Source organism: Hemitrygon akajei, unplaced genomic scaffold (assembly GCF_048418815.1).
Source record: "Hemitrygon akajei unplaced genomic scaffold, sHemAka1.3 Scf000157, whole genome shotgun sequence".
NCBI lineage: Eukaryota > Metazoa > Chordata > Chondrichthyes > Myliobatiformes > Dasyatidae > Hemitrygon > Hemitrygon akajei.
Window position 1 is genome coordinate 555,622 of NW_027332043.1, and position 22,501 is coordinate 578,122.

Below are 22,501 nucleotides of genomic sequence, written 5' to 3' on the forward strand. Positions count from 1 at the left end.
AACCTCCCTGTCTCACTGGAACGTACCATTGCAGTACACCACACAAATATGCCCTGAACCTGTACCCCTCCATAACCGCCCTGTCTCACTGGAACGTACCAATGCAGAACTCCACACAAATATGCCCTGAACATGTACCCGTCCATAACCTCCCTGTCTCTCTGGAACGTACCACTGCAGAACTCCACACAAATATGCATTGAACCTGTACCCTCCATAACCTCCCTGTCTCACTGGAAAGTACCAATGCAGAACTCCACACAAATATGCCCTGAACCTGTACCCGTCCATAACCTCCCTGTCGCATAGGAACGTACCACTGCAGAACTCCACACAAATATGCCCTGAACCTGTAACCCTCCATAACCTCCCTGTCTCACTGGAACGTCCCAACGCAGAACTCCACACAAATATGCCCTGAACCTGTACCCCTCCATAACCTCCCTGTCTCACTGGAACTCACCAATGTCGAACTCCACTCAAATATGCCCTGAACCTGTACCCTGCATAACCTCCCTGTCTCACTGGAACGTACCACCGCAGAACACCACACAAATATGCCCTGAACCTGTAGCCCTCCATAACCGCCCTGTCTCACTGGAACGTACCAATGCAGAACTCCACACACATATGCCCTGAACATGTACCCATCCATATTCTCCCTGTCTCAGTGGACCGTCCCACTGCAGATCTCCACACAAATATGCATTGAACCTGTACCCTCCATAACCTCCCTGTCTCACTGGAAAGTACCAATGCAGAACTCCACACAAATATGCCCTGAACCTGTACCCGTCCATAACCTCCCTGTCTCACTGGAACGTACCACTGCAGAACTCAACACAAATATGCCCTGTAGCTGTACCCTCCATAACCTCCCTGTCTCACTGGAATGTACCAAAGCAGAACTACACACAAATATGCCCTGAACAAGTACCCTCCATAACCACCCTGTCTCACTGGAAAGTACCAATGCAGAACGACACACAAATATGCCCTGAACCTGTACCCCTCCATAACCTCCCTGTCTCACTGGATCGTACCAATGCAGAACACCACACAAATATGCCCTGAACATGTACCCGTCCATAACCTCCCTGTCTCACTGGAACGTCTCACTGCAGAACTCCACACAGATATGCCCTGAACCTGCACACTCCATAACCTCCCTGTCTCACTGGAAAGTACCAATGCAGAACTCCACACAAATATGCCCTGAACCTGTACCCCTCCATAACCTCCCTGTCTCATTGGAACGTACCTCTGCAGAACTCAACACAAATATGCCCTGAACCTGTACCCCTCCATAACCTACCTGTCTCACTGGAACGTACCAATGCAGAACAGCACACAAATATGCCCTGAACCTGTACCCCTCCATAACCTCCCTGTCTCACTGGAACGTACCAATGCAGAACTCCACACAAATATGCCCTGAAACTGTACCCGTCCATAACCTCCCTGTCTCACCGGAACGTACCACTGCAGAACTCCACACAAATACGCCCTGAACCTGTACCCTGCATAACCTCCTTGTCTCACTGGAACGTTCTAATGCAGAACTCCATGCAAATATGCCCTGAACCTGTACCCCTCCATAACCTCCCTGTCTCACTGGAACGTACCAATGCAGAACTCCACACAAATATGCCCTGAACCTGTACCCCTCCATAACCTCCCTTTCTCACTGGAACGTACCATTGCAGAACACCACACAAATATGACCTGAACCTGTACCCCTCTTTAACCTCACTGACTCACTGGAACGCACCAATGACGAACTCCACTCAGATATACCCTGAACCTGTACCCTGCATAACCTCCCTGTCTCACTGGAACGTACCATTGCAGAACACCACACAAATATGCCCTGAACCTGTACCCCTCCATAACCGCCCTGTCTCACTGGAACGTACCAATACAGAACTCCACACAAATATGCATTGAACCTGTACCCTCCATAACTTCCCTGTCTCACTGGAATGTACCAATGCAGAACTCCACACAAATATGCCCTGAACCTGTACCCGTCCATAACCTCCCTGTCTCATTGGAACGTACCACTGCAGAACTCCACACAAATATGCCCTGAACCTGTACCCCTCCATAAACACCCTGTCTCACTGGAAAGTACCAATGCAGAACTCCACACAAATATGCCCTGAACCTGTACCCCTCCATAACCTCCCTGTCTCACTGGATCGTACCAATGCAGAACACCACACAAATATGCCCTGAACCTGTACCCCTCCATAACCGCCCTGTCTGACTGGAACGTACCAATGCAGAATTCCACACAAATATGCCCTGAACATGTACCCGTCCATAACCTCCCTGTCTCACTGGAACGTCCCACTGCAGAACTTAACACAAATATGCCCTGAACCTGTACCCGTCCATAACCTCCCTGTCTCATTGGAACGTACCACTGCAGAACTCAACACAAATATGCCCTGAACCTGTACCCCTCCATAACCGACCTGTCTCATTGGATCGTACCAATGCAGAACACCACACAAATATGCCCTGAACATGGACCCCTCCATAATCTCCCTGTCTCACTGGAACGTCCCAACGCAGAACTCCACACAGATATGCACTGAACCTGTACCCTCCATAACTTCCCTGTCTCACTGGAAAGTACCAATGCAGAACTCCACACAAATATGCCCTGAACCTGTACCCCTCCATAACCTCCCTGTCTCACTGGATCGTACCAATGCAGAACACCACACAAATATGCCCTGAACCAGTACCCCTCCATAACCGCCCTGTCTCACTGGAACGTACCAATGCAGAAATCCACACAAATATGTCCTGAACATGTACCCGTCCATAACCTCCCTGTCTCACTGGAACGTCCCACTGCAGAACTCCACACAAATATGCATTGAACCTGTAACCTCCATAACCTCCCTGTCTCACTGGAAAGTACCAATGCAGAACTCCACACAAATATGCCCTGAACCTGTACCCGTCCATAACCTCCCTGTCTCATTGGAATGTACCTCTGCAGAACTCAACACAAATATGCCCAGAACCTGTACCCCTCCATAACCTACCTGTCTCACTGGATCGTACCAATGCAGAACAGCACACAAATATGCCCTGAACCTGTACCCCTCCATAACCTCCCTGTCTCACTGGAACGTACCAATGCAGAACTCCACACAAATATGCCCTGAAACTGTACCCGTCCATAAACTCCCTGTCTCAGTGGAACGTCCCACTGCAGATCTCCACACAAATATGCATTGAACCTGTACCCTCCATAACCTCCCTGTCTCACTGGAAAGTACCAATGCAGAACTCCACACAAATATGCCCTGAACCTGTACCCGTCCATAACCTCCCTGTCTCACTGGAACGTACCACTGCAGAACTCAACACAAATATGCCCTGTAGCTGTACCCTCCATAACCTCCCTGTCTCACTGGAACGTACCAATGCAGATCTACACACAAATATGCCCTGAACCTGTACCCTCCATAACCACCCTGTCTCACTGGAAAGTACCAATGCAGAACGCCACACAAATATGCCCTGAACCTGTACCCCTCCATAACCTCCCTGTCTCACTGGATCGTACCAATGCAGAACACCACACAAATATGCCCTGAACCTGTACCCCTCCATAACCGCCCTGTCTCACTGGAACGTACCAATGCAGAACACCACACAAATATGCCCTGAACATGTACCCGTCCATAACCTCCCTGTCTCACTGGAACGTCCCACTGCAGAACTCCACACAGATATGCCCTGAACCTGCACCCTCCATAACCTCCCTGTCTCACTGGAAAGTACCAATGCAGAACTCCACACAAATATGCCCTGAACCAGTACCCCTGCATAACCTCCCTGTCTCATTGGAACGTACCTCTGCAGAACTCAACACAAATATGCCCTGAACCTGTACCCCTCCATAACCTACCTGTCTCACTGGATCGTACCAATGCAGAACAGCACACAAATACGCCCTGAACCTGTACCCCTCCATAACCTCCCTGTCTCACTGGAACGTACCAATGCAGAACTCCACACAAATATGCCCTGAAACTGTACCCGTCCATAAGCTCCCTGTCTCACTGGAACGTACCACTGCAGAACTCCACACAAATACGCCCTGAACCTGTACCCTGCATTACCTCCTTGTCTCACTGGAACATACCAATGCAGAACTCCACCCAAATATGCCCTGAACCTGTACCCTCCATAACCTCCCTGTCTTACTTGTACGTTCTAATGCAGAACTCCATGCAAATATGCCCTGAACCTGTACCCCTCCATAACCTCCCTGTCTCACTGGAACGTACCAATGCAGAACTCCACACAAATATGCCCTGAACCTGTACCCCTCCATAACCTCCCTTTCTCACTGGAACGTACCATTGCAGAACACCACACAAATATGACCTGAACCTGTACCCCTCTTTAACCTCACTGACTCACTGGAACGCACCAATGACGAACTCCACTCAGATATACCCTGAACCTGTACCCTGCATAACCTCCCTGTCTCACTGGAACGTACCATTGCAGAACAACACACAAATATGCCCTGAACCTGTACCCCTCCATAACCGCCCTGTCTCACTGGAACGTACCAATGCAGAACTCCACACAAATATGCACTGAACCTGTACCCTCCATAACCTCCCTGTCTCACTGGAAAGTACCAATGCAGAACTCCACACAAATATGCCCTGAACCTGTACCCGTCCATAACCTCCCTGTCTCATTGGAACGTACCACTGCAGAACTCCACACAAAAATGCCCTGAACCTGTACCTCTCCATAAACACCCTGTCTCACTGGAAAGTACCAATGCAGAATTCCACACAAATATGCCCTGAACCTGTACCCCTCCATAACCACCCTGTCTCACTGGATCGTACCAATGCAGATCACCACACATATATGCCCTGAACCTGTACCCCTCCATAACCGCCCTGTCTGACTGGAACGTACCAATGCAGAATTCCACACAAATATGCCCTGAACATGTACCCGTCCATAACCTCCCTGTCTCACTGGAACGTCCCACAGCAGAACTCCACACAAATATGCCCTGAACCTGTACCCGTCCATAACCTCCCTGTCTCATTGGAACGTACCACTGCAGAACTCAACACAAATATGCCCTGAACCTGTACCCCTCCATAACCTACCTGTCTCACTGGATCGTACCAATGCAGAACACCACACAAATATGCCCTGAACCTGTACCCCTCCATAATCTCCCTGTCTAACTGGAACGTCCCAACGCAGAACTCCACACAGATATGCCCTGAACCTGTATCCTCCATAACTTCCCTGTCTCAGTGGAAAGTACCAATGCAGAACTCCACACAAATATGCCCTGAACCTGTACCCCTCCATAACCTCCCTGGCTCACTGGATCGTACCAATGCAGAACACCACACAAATATGCCCTGAACCTGTACCCCTCCATAACCTCCCTGTCTCACTGGATCGTACCAATGCAGAACACCACACAAATATGCCCTGAACCTGTACCCCTCCATAACCGCCCTGTCTCACTGGAACGTACCAATGCAGAACTCCACACAAATATGCCCTGAACATGTACCCGTACATAACCTCCCTGTCTCACTGGAAAGTACCAATGCAGAACTCCACACAAATATGCCCTGAACCTGTACCCCTCCATAACCTCCCTGTCTCATTGGAACGTACATCTGCAGAACTCAACACAAATATGCCCTGAACCTGTACCCCTCCATAACCTACCTGTCTCACTGGATCGTACCAATGCAGAACAGCACACAAATATGCCCTGAACCTGTACCCCTACATAACCTCCCTGTCTCACTGGAACGTACCAATGCAGAACTCCACACAAATATGCCCTGAAACTGTACCCGTCCATAACCTCCCTGTCTCACTGGAACGTACCACTGCAGAACTCCACACAAATACACCCTGAACCTGTACCCTGCATAACCTTCTTGTCTCACTGGAACGTACCAATGCAGAACTCCACACAAATATTCCCTGAACCTGTACCCTCCATAACCTCCCTTTCTTACTTGTACGTTCTAATGCAGAACTCCATGCAAATATGCACTGAACCTGTACCCCTCCATAACCTCCCTGTCTCACTGGAACGTACCAATGCAGAACTCCACACAAATATGCCCTGAACCTGTACCCCTCCATAACCTCCCTGTCACACTGGAACGTACCATTGCAGAACACCACACAAATATGACCTGAACCTGTACCCCTCTTTAACCTCACTGACTCACTGGAACGCACCAATGCCGAACTCCACTCAGATATACCCTGAACCTGTACCCTGCATAACCTCCCTGTCTCACTGGAACGTACCATTGCAGAACACCACACAAATATGCCCTGAACCTGTACACCTCCATAACCGCCCTGTCTCACTGGAACGTACCAATGCAGAACTCCACACAAATATGCCCTGAACATGTACCCGTACATAACCTCCCTGTCTCTCTGGAACGTACCACTGCAGAACTCCACACAAATCTGCATTGAACCTGTACCCTCCATAACCTCCCTGTCTCACTGGAAAGTACCAATGCAGAACTCCACACAAATATGCCCTGAACCTGTACCCGTCCATAACCTCCCTGTCTCATTGGAACGTACCTTTGCAGAACTCAACACAAATATGCCCTGAACCTGTACCCCTCCATAACCTACCTGTCTCACTGGAACGTCCCACTGCAGATCTCCACACAAATATGCATTGAACCTGTACCCTCCATAACCTCCCTGTCTCACTGGAAAGTACCAATGCAGATCTCCACACAAATATGCCCTGAACCTGTACCCGTCCATAACCTCCCTGTCTCACTGGAACGTACCACTGCAGAACTCAACACAAATATGCCCTGTAGCTGTACCCTCCATAACCTCCCTGTCTCACTGGAATGTACCAATGCAGAACTAAACACAAATATGCCCTGAACATGTACCCGTCCATAACCTCCCGGTCTCACTGGAACGTACCACTGCAGAACTCAACACAAATATGCCCTGTAGCTGTACCCTCCATAACCTCCCTGTCTCACTGGAACGTACCAATGCAGAACTACACACAAATATGCCCTGAACCTGTACCCTCCATAACCACCCTGTCTCACTGGAAAGTACCAATGCAGAACGCCACACAAATATGCCCTGAACCTGTACCCCTCCATAACCTCCCTGTTCCACTGGATCGTACCAATGCAGAACACCACACAAATATGCCCTGAACCTGTACCCCTCCATAACCGCCCTGTCTCACTGGAACGTACCAATGCAGAACACCACACAAATATGCCCTGAACATGTACCCGTCCATAACCTCCCTGTCTCACTGGAACGTCCCACTGCAGAACTCCACACAGATATGCCCTGAACCTGCACCCTCCATAACCTCCCTGTCTCACTGGATCGTACCAATGCAGAACAGCACACAAATATGCCCTGAACCTGTACCCCTCCATAACCTCCCTGTCTCACTGGAACGTACCAATGCAGAACTCCACACAAATATGCCCTGAAACTGTACCCGTCCATAAGCTCCCTGTCTCACTGGAACGTACCACTGCAGAACTCCACACAAATATGCCCTGAACCTGTACCCTGCATAACCTCCTTGTCTCACTGGAACGTACCAATGCAGAACTCCACACAAATATGCCCTGAACCTGTACCCTCCATAACCTCCCTGTCTTACTTGTACGTTCTAATGCAGAACTCCATGCAAATATGCCCTGAACCTGTACCCCTCCATAACCTCCCTGTCTCACTGGAACGTACCAATGCAGAACTCCACACAAATATGCCCTGAACCTGTACCCCTCCATAACCTCCCTTTCTCACTGGAACGTACCATTGCAGAACACCACACAAATATGACCTGAACCTGTACCCCTCTTTAACCTCACTGACTCACTGGAACGCACCAATGACGAACTCCACTCAGATATACCCTGAACCTGCACCCTGCATAACCTCCCTGTCTCACTGGAACGTACCATTGCAGAACACCACACAAATATGCCCTGAACCTGTACCCCTCCATAACCGCCCTGTCTCACTGGAACGTACCAATGCAGAACTCCACACAAATATGCATTGAACCTGTACCCTCCATAACCTCCCTGTCTCACTGGAAAGTACCAATGCAGAACTCCACACAAATATGCCCTGAACCTGTACCCGTCCATGACCTCCCTGTCTCATTGGAACGTACCAATGCAGAACTCCACACAAATATGCCCTGAACCTGTACCCCTCCATAAACACCCTGTCTCACTGGAATGTACCAATGCAGAATTCCACACAAATATGCCCTGAACCTGTACCCCTCCATAACCTCCCTGTCTCACTGGATCGTACCAATGCAGAACACCACACAAATATGCCCTGAACCTGTACCCTCCATAACCACCCTGTCTCACTGGAAAGTACCAATGCAGAACGCCACACAAATATGCCCTGAACCTGTACCCCTCCATAACCTCCCTGTCTCACTGGAACGTACCAATGCAGAACTACACACAAATATGCCCTGAACCTGTACCCTCCATAACCACCCTGTCTCACTGGAAAGTACCAATGCAGAACGCCACACAAATATGCCCTGAACCTGTACCCCTCCATAACCTCCCTGTTCCACTGGATCGTACCAATGCAGAACACCACACAAATATGCCCTGAACCTGTACCCCTCCATAACCGCCCTGTCTCACTGGAACGTACCAATGCAGAACACCACACAAATATGCCCTGAACATGTACCCGTCCATAACCTCCCTGTCTCACTGGAACGTCCCACTGCAGAACTCCACACAGATATCCCCTGAACCTGCACCCTCCATAACCTCCCTGTCTCACTGGATCGTACCAATGCAGAACAGCACACAAATATGCCCTGAACCTGTACCCCTCCATAACCTCCCTGTCTCACTGGAACGTACCAATGCAGAACTCCACACAAATATGCCCTGAAACTGTACCCGTCCATAAGCTCCCTGTCTCACTGGAACGTACCACTGCAGAACTCCACACAAATATGCCCTGAACCTGTACCCTGCATAACCTCCTTGTCTCACTGGAACGTACCAATGCAGAACTCCACACAAATATGCCCTGAACCTGTACCCTCCATAACCTCCCTGTCTTACTTGTACGTTCTAATGCAGAACTCCATGCAAATATGCCCTGAACCTGTACCCCTCCATAACCTCCCTGTCTCACTGGAACGTACCAATGCAGAACTCCACACAAATATGCCCTGAACCTGTACCCCTCCATAACCTCCCTTTCTCACTGGAACGTACCATTGCAGAACACCACACAAATATGACCTGAACCTGTACCCCTCTTTAACCTCACTGACTCACTGGAACGCACCAATGACGAACTCCACTCAGATATACCCTGAACCTGCACCCTGCATAACCTCCCTGTCTCACTGGAACGTACCATTGCAGAACACCACACAAATATGCCCTGAACCTGTACCCCTCCATAACCGCCCTGTCTCACTGGAACGTACCAATGCAGAACTCCACACAAATATGCATTGAACCTGTACCCTCCATAACCTCCCTGTCTCACTGGAAAGTACCAATGCAGAACTCCACACAAATATGCCCTGAACCTGTACCCGTCCATGACCTCCCTGTCTCATTGGAACGTACCAATGCAGAACTCCACACAAATATGCCCTGAACCTGTACCCCTCCATAAACACCCTGTCTCACTGGAATGTACCAATGCAGAATTCCACACAAATATGCCCTGAACCTGTACCCCTCCATAACCTCCCTGTCTCACTGGATCGTACCAATGCAGAACACCACACAAATATGCCCTGAACCTGTACCCCTCCATAACCGCCCTGTCTGACTGGAACGTACCAATGCAGAATTCCACACAAATATGCCCTGAGCATGTTCCCGTCCATAACCTCCCTGTCTCACTGGAACGTCCCACAGCAGAACTCCACACAAATATGCCCTGAACCTGTACCCGTCCATAACCTCCCTGTCTCATTGGAACGTACCACTGCAGAACTCAACACAAATATGCCCTGAACCTGTACCCCTCCATAACCTACCTGTCTCACTGGATCGTACCAATGCAGAACACCACACAAATATGCCCTGAACCTGTACCCCTCCATAATCTCCCTGTCTCACTGGAACGTCCCAACGCAGAACTACACACAGATATGCCCTGAACCTGTACCCTCCATAACTTCCCTGTCTCACTGGAAAGTACCAATGCAGAAATCCACACAAATATGCCCTGAACCTGTAGCCCTCCATAACCTCCCTGTCTCACTGGATCGTACCAATGCAGAACACCACACAAATATGCCCTGAACCTGTACCCCTCCATAACCGCCCTGTCTCACTGGAACGTACCAATGCAGAACTCCACACAAATATGCCCTGAACATGTACCCGTCCATAACCTCCCTGTCTCACTGGAACGTCCCACTGCAGAACTCCACACAGATATGCCCTGAACCTGTACCCTCCATAACCTCCCTGTCTCACTGGAAAGTACCAATGCCGAACTCCACACAAATATGCCCTGAACCTGTACCCCTCCATAACCTCCCTGTCTCATTGGAACGTACCTCTGCAGAACTCAACACAAATATGCCCTGAACCTGTACCCCTCCATAACCTAACTGTCTCACTGGATCGTACCAATGCAGAACAGCACACAAATATGCCCTGAACCTGTACCCCTCCATAACCTCCCTGTCTCACTGGAACGTACCAATGCAGAACTCCACACAAATATGCCCTGAAACTGTACCCGTCCATAACCTCCCTGTCTCACTGGAACGTACCACTGCAGAACTCCACACAAATACGCCCTGAACCTGTACCCTGCATAACCTCCTTGTCTCACTGGAACGTACCAATGCAGAACTCCACACAAATATGTCCTGAACCTGTACCCTCCATAACCTCCCTGTCTCACTGGAAAGTACCAATGCAGATCTCCACACAAATATGCCCTGAACCTGTACCCGTCCATAACCTCCCTGTCTCACTGGAACGTACCACTGCAGAACTCAACACAAATATGCCCTGTAGCTGTACCCTCCATAACCTCCCTGTCTCACTGGAATGTACCAATGCAGAACTAAACACAAATATGCCCTGAACATGTACCCGTCCATAACCTCCCGGTCTCACTGGAACGTACCACTGCAGAACTCAACACAAATATGCCCTGTAGCTGTACCCTCCATAACCTCCCTGTCTCACTGGAACGTACCAATGCAGAACTACACACAAATATGCCCTGAACCTGTACCCTCCATAACCACCCTGTCTCACTGGAAAGTACCAATGCAGAACGCCACACAAATATGCCCTGAACCTGTACCCCTCCATAACCTCCCTGTTCCACTGGATCGTACCAATGCAGAACACCACACAAATATGCCCTGAACCTGTACCCCTCCATAACCGCCCTGTCTCACTGGAACGTACCAATGCAGAACACCACACAAATATGCCCTGAACATGTACCCGTCCATAACCTCCCTGTCTCACTGGAACGTCCCACTGCAGAACTCCACACAGATATGCCCTGAACCTGCACCCTCCATAACCTCCCTGTCTCACTGGAAAGTACCAATGCAGAACTCCACACAAATATGCCCTGAACCAGTACCCCTCCATAAACTCCCTGTCTCATTGGAACGTACCTCTGCAGAACTCAACACAAATATGCCATGAACCTGTACCCCTCCATAACCTACCTGTCTCACTGGATCGTACCAATGCAGAACAGCACACAAATATGCCCTGAACCTGTACCCCTCCATAACCTCCCTGTCTCACTGGAACGTACCAATGCAGAACTCCACACAAATATGCCCTGAAACTGTACCCGTCCATAAGCTCCCTGTCTCACTGGAACGTACCACTGCAGAACTCCACACAAATATGCCCTGAACCTGTACCCTGCATAACCTCCTTGTCTCACTGGAACGTACCAATGCAGAACTCCACACAAATATGCCCTGAACCTGTACCCTCCATAACCTCCCTGTCTTACTTGTACGTTCTAATGCAGAACTCCATGCAAATATGCCCTGAACCTGTACCCCTCCATAACCTCCCTGTCTCACTGGAACGTACCAATGCAGAACTCCACACAAATATGCCCTGAACCTGTACCCCTCCATAACCTCCCTTTCTCACTGGAACGTACCATTGCAGAACACCACACAAATATGACCTGAACCTGTACCCCTCTTTAACCTCACTGACTCACTGGAACGCACCAATGACGAACTCCACTCAGATATACCCTGAACCTGCACCCTGCATAACCTCCCTGTCTCACTGGAACGTACCATTGCAGAACACCACACAAATATGCCCTGAACCTGTACCCCTCCATAACCGCCCTGTCTCACTGGAACGTACCAATGCAGAACTCCACACAAATATGCATTGAACCTGTACCCTCCATAACCTCCCTGTCTCACTGGAAAGTACCAATGCAGAACTCCACACAAATATGCCCTGAACCTGTACCCGTCCATAACCTCCCTGTCTCATTGGAACGTACCAATGCAGAACTCCACACAAATATGCCCTGAACCTGTACCCCTCCATAAACACCCTGTCTCACTGGAATGTACCAATGCAGAATTCCACACAAATATGCCCTGAACCTGTACCCCTCCATAACCTCCCTGTCTCACTGGATCGTACCAATGCAGAACACCACACAAATATGCCCTGAACCTGTACCCCTCCATAACCGCCCTGTCTGACTGGAACGTACCAATGCAGAATTCCACACAAATATGCCCTGAACATGTTCCCGTCCATAACCTCCCTGTCTCACTGGAACGTCCCACAGCAGAACTCCACACAAATATGCCCTGAACCTGTACCCGTCCATAACCTCCCTGTCTCATTGGAACGTACCACTGCAGAACTCAACACAAATATGCCCTGAACCTGTACCCCTCCATAACCTACCTGTCTCACTGGATCGTACCAATGCAGAACACCACACAAATATGCCCTGAACCTGTACCCCTCCATAATCTCCCTGTCTCACTGGAATGTACCAATGCAGAATTCCACACAAATATGCCCTGAACCTGTACCCCTCCATAACCTCCCTGTCTCACTGGATCGTACCAATGCAGAACACCACACAAATATGCCCTGAACCTGTACCCCTCCATAACCTCCCTGTCTCACTGGAACGTACCACTGCAGAACTCCACACAAATACGCCCTGAACCTGTACCCTGCATAACCTCCTTGTCTCACTGGAACGTACCAATGCAGAACTCCACACAAATATGTCCTGAACCTGTACCCTCCATAACCTCCCTGTCTCACTGGAAAGTACCAATGCAGATCTCCACACAAATATGCCCTGAACCTGTACCCGTCCATAACCTCCCTGTCTCACTGGAACGTACCACTGCAGAACTCAACACAAATATGCCCTGTAGCTGTACCCTCCATAACCTCCCTGTCTCACTGGAATGTACCAATGCAGAACTAAACACAAATATGCCCTGAACATGTACCCGTCCATAACCTCCCGGTCTCACTGGAACGTACCACTGCAGAACTCAACACAAATATGCCCTGTAGCTGTACCCTCCATAACCTCCCTGTCTCACTGGAACGTACCAATGCAGAACTACACACAAATATGCCCTGAACCTGTACCCTCCATAACCACCCTGTCTCACTGGAAAGTACCAATGCAGAACGCCACACAAATATGCCCTGAACCTGTACCCCTCCATAACCTCCCTGTTCCACTGGATCGTACCAATGCAGAACACCACACAAATATGCCCTGAACCTGTACCCCTCCATAACCGCCCTGTCTCACTGGAACGTACCAATGCAGAACACCACACAAATATGCCCTGAACATGTACCCGTCCATAACCTCCCTGTCTCACTGGAACGTCCCACTGCAGAACTCCACACAGATATGCCCTGAACCTGCAGCCTCCATAACCTCCCTGTCTCACTGGAAAGTACCAATGCAGAACTCCACACAAATATGCCCTGAACCAGTACCCCTCCATAAACTCCCTGTCTCATTGGAACGTACCTCTGCAGAACTCAACACAAATATGCCATGAACCTGTACCCCTCCATAACCTACCTGTCTCACTGGATCGTACCAATGCAGAACAGCACACAAATATGCCCTGAACCTGTACCCCTCCATAACCTCCCTGTCTCACTGGAACGTACCAATGCAGAACTCCACACAAATATGCCCTGAAACTGTACCCGTCCATAAGCTCCCTGTCTCACTGGAACGTACCACTGCAGAACTCCACACAAATATGCCCTGAACCTGTACCCTGCATAACCTCCTTGTCTCACTGGAACGTACCAATGCAGAACTCCACACAAATATGCCCTGAACCTGTACCCTCCATAACCTCCCTGTCTTACTTGTACGTTCTAATGCAGAACTCCATGCAAATATGCCCTGAACCTGTACCCCTCCATAACCTCCCTGTCTCACTGGAACGTACCAATGCAGAACTCCACACAAATATGCCCTGAACCTGTACCCCTCCATAACCTCCCTTTCTCACTGGAACGTACCATTGCAGAACACCACACAAATATGACCTGAACCTGTACCCCTCTTTAACCTCACTGACTCACTGGAACGCACCAATGACGAACTCCACTCAGATATACCCTGAACCTGCACACTGCATAACCTCCCTGTCTCACTGGAACGTACCATTGCAGAACACCACACAAATATGCCCTGAACCTGTACCCCTCCATAACCGCCCTGTCTCACTGGAACGTACCAATGCAGAACTCCACACAAATATGCATTGAACCTGTACCCGTCCATAACCTCCCTGTCTCACTGGAATGTACCAATGCAGAATTCCACACAAATATGCCCTGAACCTGTACCCCTCCATAACCTCCCTGTCTCACTGGATCGTACCAATGCAGAACACCACACAAATATGCCCTGAACCTGTACCCCTCCATAACCGCCCTGTCTGACTGGAACGTACCAATGCAGAATTCCACACAGATATGCCCTGAACCTGTACCCTCCATAACTTCCCTGTCTCACTGGAAAGTACCAATGCAGAACTCCACACAAATATGCCCTGAACCTGTACCCCTCCATAAACTCCCTGTCTCACTGGATCGTACCAATGCAGAACACCACACAAATATGCCCTGAACCTGTACCCCTCCATAACCTCCCTGTCTCACTGGATCGTACCAATGCAGAACACCACACAAATATGCCCTGAACCTGTACCCCTCCATAACCGCACTGTCTCACTGGAACGTACCAATGCAGAACTCCACACAAATATGCCCTGAACATGTACCCTTCCATAACCTCCCTGTCTCACTGGAACGTCCCACTGCAGAACTCCACACAGGTATGCCCTGAACCTGTACCCTCCATAACCTCCCTGTCTCACTGGAAAGTACCAATGCAGAACTCCACACAAATATGCCCTGAACCTGTACCCCTCCATAACCTCCCTGTCTCATTGGAACGTACCTCTGCAGAACTCAACACAAATATGCCCTGAACCTGTACCCCTCCATAACCTACCTGTCTCACTGGATCGTACCAATGCAGAACAGCACACAAATATGCCCTGAACCTGTACCCCTCCATAACCTCCCTGTCTCACTGGAACGTACCAATGCAGAACTCCACACAAATATGCCCTGAAACTGTACCCGTCCATAACCTCCCTGTCTCACTGGAACGTACCACTGCAGAACTCCACACAAATACGCCCTGAACCTGTACCCTGCATAACCTCCTTGTCTCACTGGAACGTACCAATGCAGAACTCCACACAAATATGCCCTGAACCTGTACCCCTCCATAACCTCCCTGTCTCACTGGATCGTACCAATGCAGAACACCACACAAATATGCCCTGAACCTGTACCCCTCCATAACCGCCCTGTCTGACTGGAACGTACCAATGCAGAATTCCACACAAATATGCCCTGAACATGTTCCCGTCCATAACCTCCCTGTCTCACTGGAACGTCCCACAGCAGAACTCCACACAAATATGCCCTGAACCTGTACCCGTCCATAACCTCCCTGTCTCATTGGAACGTACCACTGCAGAACTCAACACAAATATGCCCTGAACCTGTACCCCTCCATAACCTACCTGTCTCACTGGATCGTACCAATGCAGAACACCACACAAATATGCCCTGAACCTGTACCCCTCCATAATCTCCCTGTCTCACTGGAATGTACCAATGCAGAATTCCACACAAATATGCCCTGAACCTGTACCCCTCCATAATCTCCCTGTCTCACTGGATCGTACCAATGCAGAACACCACACAAATATGCCCTGAACCTGTACCCCTCCATAACCTCCCTGTCTCACTGGAACGTACCACTGCAGAACTCCACACAAATACGCCCTGAACCTGTACCCTGCATAACCTCCTTGTCTCACTGGAACGTACCAATGCAGAACTCCACACAAATATGTCCTGAACCTGTACCCTCCATAACCTCCCTGTCTCACTGGAAAGTACCAATGCAGATCTCCACACAAATATGCCCTGAACCTGTACCCGTCCATAACCTCCCTGTCTCACTGGAACGTACCACTGCAGAACTCAACACAAATATGCCCTGTAGCTGTACCCTCCATAACCTCCCTGTCTCACTGGAATGTACCAATGCAGAACTAAACACAAATATGCCCTGAACATGTACCCGTCCATAACCTCCCGGTCTCACTGGAACGTACCACTGCAGAACTCAACACAAATATGCCCTGTAGCTGTACCCTCCATAACCTCCCTGTCTCACTGGAACGTACCAATGCAGAACTACACACAAATATGCCCTGAACCTGTACCCTCCATAACCACCCTGTCTCACTGGAAAGTACCAATGCAGAACGCCACACAAATATGCCCTGAACCTGTACCCCTCCATAACCTCCCTGTTCCACTGGATCGTACCAATGCAGAACACCACACAAATATGCCCTGAACCTGTACCCCTCCATAACCGCCCTGTCTCACTGGAACGTACCAATGCAGAACACCACACAAATATGCCCTGAACATGTACCCGTCCATAACCTCCCTGTCTCACTGGAACGTCCCACTGCAGAACTCCACACAGATATGCCCTGAACCTGCACCCTCCATAACCTCCCTGTCTCACTGGAAAGTACCAATGCAGAACTCCACACAAATATGCCCTGAACCAGTACCCCTCCATAAACTCCCTGTCTCATTGGAACGTACCTCTGCAGAACTCAACACAAATATGCCATGAACCTGTACCCCTCCATAACCTACCTGTCTCACTGGATCGTACCAATGCAGAACAGCACACAAATATGCCCTGAACCTGTACCCCTCCATAACCTCCCTGTCTCACTGGAACGTACCAATGCAGAACTCCACACAAATATGCCCTGAAACTGTACCCGTCCATAAGCTCCCTGTCTCACTGGAACGTACCACTGCAGAACTCCACACAAATATGCCCTGAACCTGTACCCTGCATAACCTCCTTGTCTCACTGGAACGTACCAATGCAGAACTCCACACAAATATGCCCTGAACCTGTACCCTCCATAACCTCCCTGTCTTACTTGTACGTTCTAATGCAGAACTCCATGCAAATATGCCCTGAACCTGTACCCCTCCATAACCTCCCTGTCTCACTGGAACGTACCAATGCAGAACTCCACACAAATATGCCCTGAACCTGTACCCCTCCATAACCTCCCTTTCTCACTGGAACGTACCATTGCAGAACACCACACAAATATGACCTGAACCTGTACCCCTCTTTAACCTCACTGACTCACTGGAACGCACCAATGACGAACTCCACTCAGATATACCCTGAACCTGCACCCTGCATAACCTCCCTGTCTCACTGGAACGTACCATTGCAGAACACCACACAAATATGCCCTGAACCTGTACCCCTCCATAACCGCCCTGTCTCACTGGAACGTACCAATGCAGAACTCCACACAAATATGCATTGAACCTGTACCCTCCATAACCTCCCTGTCTCACTGGAAAGTACCAATGCAGAACTCCACACAAATATGCCCTGAACCTGTACCCGTCCATAACCTCCCTGTCTCATTGGAACGTACCAATGCAGAACTCCACACAAATATGCCCTGAACCTGTACCCCTCCATAAACACCCTGTCTCACTGGAATGTACCAATGCAGAATTCCACACAAATATGCCCTGAACCTGTACCCCTCCATAACCTCCCTGTCTCACTGGATCGTACCAATGCAGAACACCACACAAATATGCCCTGAACCTGTACCCCTCCATAACCGCCCTGTCTGACTGGAACGTACCAATGCAGAATTCCACACAGATATGCCCTGAACCTGTACCCTCCATAACTTCCCTGTCTCACTGGAAAGTACCAATGCAGAACTCCACACAAATATGCCCTGAACCTGTACCCTTCCATAAACTCCCTGTCTCACTGGATCGTACCAATGCAGAACACCACACAAATATGCCCTGAACCTGTACCCCTCCATAACCTCCCTGTCTCACTGGATCGTACCAATGCAGAACACCACACAAATATGCCCTGAACCTGTACCCCTCCATAACCGCACTGTCTCACTGGAACGTACCAATGCAGAACTCCACACAAATATGCCCTGAACATGTACCCTTCCATAACCTCCCTGTCTCACTGGAACGTCCCACTGCAGAACTCCACACAGATATGCCCTGAACCTGTACCCTCCATAACCTCCCTGTCTCACTGGAAAGTACCAATGCAGAACTCCACACAAATATGCCCTGAACCTGTACCCCTCCATAACCTCCCTGTCTCATTGGAACGTACCTCTGCAGAACTCAACACAAATATGCCCTGAACCTGTACCCCTCCATAACCTACCTGTCTCACTGGATCGTACCAATGCAGAACAGCACACAAATATGCCCTGAACCTGTACCCCTCCATAACCTCCCTGTCTCACTGGAACGTACCAATGCAGAACTCCACACAAATATGCCCTGAAACTGTACCCGTCCATAACCTCCCTGTCTCACTGGAACGTACCACTGCAGAACTCCACACAAATACGCCCTGAACCTGTACCCTGCATAACCTCCTTGTCTCACTGGAACGTACCAATGCAGAACTCCACACAAATATGCCCTGAACCTGTACCCTCCATAACCTCCCTGTCTTACTTGTACGTTCTAATGCAGAACTCCATGCAAATATGCCCTGAACCTGTACCCCTCCATAACCTCCCTGTCTCACTGGAACGTACCAATGCAGAACTCCACACAAATATGCCCTGAACCTGTACCCCTCCATAACCTCCCTTTCTCACTGGAACGTACCATTGCAGAACACCACACAAATATGACCTGAACCTGTACCCCTCTTTAACCTCACTGACTCACTGGAACGCACCAATGACGAACTCCACTCAGATATACCCTGAACCTGCACACTGCATAACCTCCCTGTCTCACTGGAACGTACCATTGCAGAACACCACACAAATATGCCCTGAACCTGTACCCCTCCATAACCGCCCTGTCTCACTGGAACGTACCAATGCAGAACTCCACACAAATATGCATTGAACCTGTACCCGTCCATAACCTCCCTGTCTCACTGGAATGTACCAATGCAGAATTCCACACAAATATGCCCTGAACCTGTACCCCTCCATAACCTCCCTGTCTCACTGGATCGTACCAATGCAGAACACCACACAAATATGCCCTGAACCTGTACCCCTCCATAACCGCCCTGTCTGACTGGAACGTACCAATGCAGAATTCCACACAGATATGCCCTGAACCTGTACCCTCCATAACTTCCCTGTCTCACTGGAAAGTACCAATGCAGAACTCCACACAAATATGCCCTGAACCTGTACCCCTCCATAAACTCCCTGTCTCACTGGATCGTACCAATGCAGAACACCACACAAATATGCCCTGAACCTGTACCCCTCCATAACCTCCCTGTCTCACTGGATCGTACCAATGCAGAACACCACACAAATATGCCCTGAACCTGTACCCCTCCATAACCGCACTGTCTCACTGGAACGTACCAATGCAGAACTCCACACAAATATGCCCTGAACATGTACCCTTCCATAACCTCCCTGTCTCACTGGAACGTCCCACTGCAGAACTCCACACAGGTATGCCCTGAACCTGTACCCTCCATAACCTCCCTGTCTCACTGGAAAGTACCAATGCAGAACTCCACACAAATATGCCCTGAACCTGTACCCCTCCATAACCTCCCTGTCTCATTGGAACGTACCTCTGCAGAACTCAACACAAATATGCCCTGAACCTGTACCCCTCCATAACCTACCTGTCTCACTGGATCGTACCAATGCAGAACAGCACACAAATATGCCCTGAACCTGTACCCCTCCATAACCTCCCTGTCTCACTGGAACGTACCAATGCAGAACTCCACACAAATATGCCCTGAAACTGTACCCGTCCATAACCTCCCTGTCTCACTGGAACGTACCACTGCAGAACTCCACACAAATACGCCCTGAACCTGTACCCTGCATAACCTCCTTGTCTCACTGGAACGTACCAATGCAGAACTCCACACAAATATGCCCTGAACCTGTACCCCTCCATAACCTCCCTGTCTCACTGGATCGTACCAATGCAGAACACCACACAAATATGCCCTGAACCTGTACCCCTCCATAACCGCCCTGTCTGACTGGAACGTACCAATGCAGAATTCCACACAAATATGCCCTGAACATGTTCCCGTCCATAACCTCCCTGTCTCACTGGAACGTCCCACAGCAGAACTCCACACAAATATGCCCTGAACCTGTACCCGTCCATAACCTCCCTGTCTCATTGGAACGTACCACTGCAGAACTCAACACAAATATGCCCTGAACCTGTACCCCTCCATAACCTACCTGTCTCACTGGATCGTACCAATGCAGAACACCACACAAATATGCCCTGAACCTGTACCCCTCCATAATCTCCCTGTCTCACTGGAATGTACCAATGCAGAATTCCACACAAATATGCCCTGAACCTGTACCCCTCCATAATCTCCCTGTCTCACTGGATCGTACCAATGCAGAACACCACACAAATATGCCCTGAACCTGTACCCCTCCATAACCTCCCTGTCTCACTGGAACGTACCACTGCAGAACTCCACACAAATACGCCCTGAACCTGTACCCTGCATAACCTCCTTGTCTCACTGGAACGTACCAATGCAGAACTCCACACAAATATGTCCTGAACCTGTACCCTCCATAACCTCCCTGTCTCACTGGAAAGTACCAATGCAGATCTCCACACAAATATGCCCTGAACCTGTACCCGTCCATAACCTCCCTGTCTCACTGGAACGTACCACTGCAGAACTCAACACAAATATGCCCTGTAGCTGTACCCTCCATAACCTCCCTGTCTCACTGGAATGTACCAATGCAGAACTAAACACAAATATGCCCTGAACATGTACCCGTCCATAACCTCCCGGTCTCACTGGAACGTACCACTGCAGAACTCAACACAAATATGCCCTGTAGCTGTACCCTCCATAACCTCCCTGTCTCACTGGAACGTACCAATGCAGAACTACACACAAATATGCCCTGAACCTGTACCCTCCATAACCACCCTGTCTCACTGGAAAGTACCAATGCAGAACGCCACACAAATATGCCCTGAACCTGTACCCCTCCATAACCTCCCTGTTCCACTGGATCGTACCAATGCAGAACACCACACAAATATGCCCTGAACCTGTACCCCTCCATAACCGCCCTGTCTCACTGGAACGTACCAATGCAGAACACCACACAAATATGCCCTGAACATGTACCCGTCCATAACCTCCCTGTCTCACTGGAACGTCCCACTGCAGAACTCCACACAGATATGCCCTGAACCTGCACCCTCCATAACCTCCCTGTCTCACTGGAAAGTACCAATGCAGAACTCCACACAAATATGCCCTGAACCAGTACCCCTCCATAAACTCCCTGTCTCATTGGAACGTACCTCTGCAGAACTCAACACAAATATGCCATGAACCTGTACCCCTCCATAACCTACCTGTCTCACTGGATCGTACCAATGCAGAACAGCACACAAATATGCCCTGAACCTGTACCCCTCCATAACCTCCCTGTCTCACTGGAACGTACCAATGCAGAACTCCACACAAATATGCCCTGAAACTGTACCCGTCCATAAGCTCCCTGTCTCACTGGAACGTACCACTGCAGAACTCCACACAAATATGCCCTGAACCTGTACCCTGCATAACCTCCTTGTCTCACTGGAACGTACCAATGCAGAACTCCACACAAATATGCCCTGAACCTGTACCCTCCATAACCTCCCTGTCTTACTTGTACGTTCTAATGCAG